This window comes from Octopus sinensis, unplaced genomic scaffold, assembly GCF_006345805.1.
Source record: "Octopus sinensis unplaced genomic scaffold, ASM634580v1 Contig19778, whole genome shotgun sequence".
Taxonomy (NCBI): domain Eukaryota; kingdom Metazoa; phylum Mollusca; class Cephalopoda; order Octopoda; family Octopodidae; genus Octopus; species Octopus sinensis.
The window spans coordinates 1-4,846 of record NW_021836604.1 but is presented as its reverse complement, the minus strand read 5'-3'; the positions used below and the strand labels follow the sequence as shown (position 1 = coordinate 4,846).

General features: G+C 37.7%; 1 non-coding gene across 1 annotated transcript; it reads left to right on the top strand.

Moving 5' to 3' along the window:
* The first annotated feature begins 2,456 nt into the window (after nt 1-2,456).
* LOC115232177 lies at nt 2,457-2,562 on the top strand. Its single transcript, XR_003883608.1, has one exon. It is a non-coding gene; the product is annotated as a U6 spliceosomal RNA (small nuclear RNA).
* Nucleotides 2,563-4,846: the final 2,284 nt, after the last annotated feature.

The window sequence follows — 4,846 nt, the reverse complement described above, 5'->3', positions numbered from 1 at the left end:
TAACTCTCTAAAAATGTCTACGATGATTCAACGATTTAAAAAAAAATTTACCATCATTTTTTTTTCCATTTTTAATGCATTTTTTTGGTATTTTTTGGCTATAACTCTAAAAATGCTTATATAGTTATTTCCCTTACAAACCCGAGCAACGCCGGGCGATACTGCTAGTAATTATTAAAATCAATTTGTGTCTTTGTTTTTGTTTTTGTTTTTTATTTTTTATTTTTTGCAAGATTAGAGTTGTTTTATGAAATTTCCAAATATGTCCTTAAATACCCCTCGCAGCTCTGTATGTTAATGAAGGGAATTCTTTTATTGATTTTATTTTCTTAATATTCTTTTCTTCTCTAGGTACAAGGCCCGAAATTTTGGGGGGAGGGGGACAGTCGATTAGATCGACCCCAGTACGCAACTGGTACTTAATTTATCAACCACGAAAGGATGAAAGGCAAAGTCGACCTCGGCGGAGTTACTTTGTTTCCTTAATTCCCGTTTCTTAATGGAAGACGGTGAGTCGGCGGGAAGAATGCTTAACAATAGTTCGTTCGTCTTTACGTTCTGGGTTCAAATTCCGCCCAGTCTACCTGGCCTTTCATCCTCTCGGAGTTGATAAAATAAGTATCGATTGACACTGATGTTGATGTAATCAATTTAAAACACTTCCCCGAAATTGCTGGCCTTGTGCCAAAATTTGAAACCAATATTAGATTCTAGATATCTGTATTGATCCACCTAGTTTCCTGCTTAAGTGTTTACTTAAATATCAATACTAACCCTACCTCCACCGTCCACCCCACCCCCACACACATACTCACTGATTAATCATTTAATCTCTGTATTTGATGTTGTGTCGATTTACACATGCACAAACCCATGGTTTGTGTATATATGAATATAAATTACATATTGATTATACGAACCACGACAGCAGTGACAAGTTTTAAATAAAAGAAGTATCGTAGCTTTTCCTCGCTGCACCGAGGAATTCCGTTCAGCAATCGAAGAAGAACGGATCTCAAATATGGAAAAACAACCCGTTAGAAGTCTTGGCTGTTCCTATAGCTAGCACTAAAAACTTCGGAGTGGGTAACTCTGATGAACCTCCAGTTTCAAGTCGGTTTCACTGCCTTTGAAAATGTTGGTGAGTGGGCCCAAGATGGTAATATGTCTTAATGTTCTTCATCGACACTTCGAACGAATGAGATCTTACTGAGTGGGAGAAATTTTGAAAAAAACAAAAAAAACAAATACAAATAAAATACACACGCAATTTCCTTTGAAAATGGCTTTTAGAAAATACCTTAACTGACGTCGGTTGGGTTGTTTCTATACGCTGCATTAAAACTCCTACAGCCATCAATGTAACTCGAGAAGGATTTTGTAGCAAAAGCTGAATGCTAGATAATACTACAAGTATATGCAAATCCCATCCTTGGCGCAGCCAATGCAAAACTACTAACAGAAAGAAAACAGTGTGAACTTCAAAAAAAAAAGGAGAGGAAATGAACTTATGAAGAAGTCAAAGGTGGAACTACGATAGTTGGAAACATATATTCTAATAAAATTACGATGATAATCAAAATACTGAAATTATTCGTCTTATAGCTGTGTGGCAGTGAAATTAATTTTAAAAAAGCAGTATCGGTTTCAGTTAAGAGGGAAGAGGTCACCTGAGAACAAACATTGGTAAAAGTGAGCCAATAAGATTGTTTCTCTTTCGTTCGGAAGATAGGATAAGGTGTATTTTTATTCATTATTAACCTTAAATGTGGAACTGGTAGACCTTTCAAGGTGGCCCTAAGCCTTTGTGACACGCATCATATTTTGGCAGCATTGAAGTTACCTTTACAGACTATAGTAGAGCTTACCGAAGAGTCCCGTAAGTGAAGCTGACGTGGTGCTTGAGTGAAGATTCCAGCGTTTGAGACCATCGCCTTTGTCTAAGAGAGAGTTAATGGCGTTAGCAGTTTGGCTGCGAGCAAATGTTTGGCAAATGGGCAAAGGGGTCAAGAGAGAAGTTGTGTGGGAAGAGTCTGGAAGGCGCGAAGTGAATGAAGGTTGTGGATAAGAATTGGCGAGAGAAAATAGAAACAGTCATTGCTTCAAGTTAGGCCAAAAGGAAAAGGTGGAATTCTTGCAAAGAAAGATAAGGATGGGAAACGGTAGAAGAAACAGGAAACAAAGAATTGTGCCTGAAATAGCCACTGGAATATTCTTATGTAGAATCAACGCATGATTTAACATGTTACACTGGTTTCAAATTCTGGCACAAGGCCCGCAAATTCAGGGTTGGGATAAGTCGATTACATCGACCCCCACCCACTCAGGGCTCAACTGGTGTTTATCTTATAGACCGCGAAAGGTTGAAAGGCAAAGCTGACCTCCGTGGAATTTGAACTGAAAATGTAAAGACGGACGAAATGCCACTTAACGTTTGGTCCGGCATGCTAACCATTCTGCCAGCTCGGCGGTACATATTCTAAAATTGGAACGATACAGAGAAGATTAGCATGGCCCCTGCGCAAGGATGACACGCAAATTCGTGAAGCGTTCCATATTTCAATGCCCCTTGTGGGTAATAATAAAACTATTCTGCCAGCTCGTAGCGTTGATTTAGCCTGCAATAAGAGATTGTGCACATTGATACGCTCACACACGCACGCGTACGCAATCGTACAGAAAATAACTCGTAGGTACATACATTCACATAGATGCTTGTTCCCTTACATAAAGGCATGTCTTCATTTCCACTGTAAATTTTAGACACATCCTCCTTAGCATTCCTTTACAATCATACACACATCTATATATCAAGGCGCATAAGCAAACGCAACTACTTATAGATACGCATCTATATATATATATATATATATATATATATATATATATATATATATATATATATATATACATGCCTATTTACACATACAAAGACACAAGCAAGCTGTGGCTATTATTGATTTAAAACAGAAAGAAATTAGATGAGAAGAGCTTTGAGAGATTTTAGAATCATAGGAAATATGGTTATATGTTTATATCGTTTAGAGCAGAATTTTCCAAGTCGAAGATGAGGCACTTTTTGTTATTTCTAAGAGAGTTATTTGAACAATAGGATAGAAAAAGCCCTACAAATGTAAACGCATTCAGTAGTTGCTAGACATCGCAAACAGGCACTAAACACCCTCGTTAGTGGATTAAAATAATAATGTAGAATGATTAATAAAAACAAAATTGTGTGGTTAATCACAAGGATTGCAGTTAAAAAACATTTCGAAAAACAAGCTGAGAAAGGGCATGTTTAAAACGTCTTCTTGGCTCAAATTGTTTTGTCTTGGTATAAAAGATGGGCTACAACAAATATTCCGCTCAATACCACAGATTTGCTTGTCAGTTGTTTGACCTTAACCAATTGAGCATGTCCCTTAGTGGCTGACGATATGTGCATCTCTGATCACGAGCAGAAGTAGTGGGGGAGAATCATAGCCATGTGTTGAGAGGGATTCTTTGGGGTTTGGATAATTCACATCTGGAAACATAGGTGTCTCGTTCAACATCCTTAAACAACCCTTATTCAAGGACCTTTTGAGCAGGGTGGGTTACTCGACCAGAAAGAAATTCTAACTGGGCCCCACCTGCAAGGTCATGCGCTGTTTATCTTGATATGAGATAACCGTGTCTCGCACATTTGGTTGTGATGCATGTGCCTAGTGTACCCTTTTCAGACGGGTAGTCATGATGATGGGTATACTGGGCTTCGTATATTTTACCCCAGTGTCACTTTGATGGCATGCACTGCTCTCTCACTCAATAACAACAACAACAACAATAATAATAATAACAATAATAATAATAATATTAATAATAATAATAAGGATGATGATGATAATAATAATAATAATAATAATAATAATAATAATAATAATAATAATAATAATAATCCTTTCGTATCAATGGAGGGTTTAAGTCAAGTACATTGACCCCAATGTTCAGCTGGTATAATTTTATCGACACCGAAAGGATGGAAATAAATGAAATAATTAATAGTCAAGTACTGGGATCGATGAAATTGGCCTGCCCCATCCCCCAAAACTTCAGGCCTTTTTTGTCAATAGTTGAAAGGATTTTTATTATTGTTGTTGTTGTTGTTATCATCATTGTTGTTATTATTACTATGTGATGAAAAATCACAGCTTATTTTGCTGGTAATGATGGAAAATTTCAGCTGTCCACAGCCAGCAGCTTAAGGTGACACTTGTTTACTGGTCATGCTTCCAGAACCCTACGAAGAATTCTTGCAGTTCCAAGCAATGCAGATTTTTGTAAGTGTTCTAACTTCACACTTGCACCGATCTTTTCCAGCCATGCTGGTAGTTGAGTGCTGATACTTCCAAGTGCACCAATTACTATTGGTATCACGTCTACTCTCTTCGTATTTCCCATTTCAAATCGTCATAGTTGTTCATTTTTTCTTCTTCTTTCCCATTGACCCTGTTGTTACCGGGGTATGTATATTCTTTCTTTTTTATTCACCACAACAATGTCCGGTCTCCGATATCTTGAAACCGGACATTATTATTTTTTTTCACCCATCGCTACATCTGAATTCAAAGTCCACCGAGGTTGACTTTGTCTTTCATCCTTTCGGGGTCGATAAATTAAGTATCAGTAAAACACTGGAGTCGAAGAAATCGACTAGGGTGGATGAAAGGCGCAGTTGACCTCATCAGGATTTGAACTCGAAACGTAATGAGTAGGAACAAATGTCGCATGTTAAGCACGCGGGCGAAATGCTTAGCAGTATTTCGTCTGCCGTTACATTCTGAGTTCAAATTCCGCCGAGGTCAAC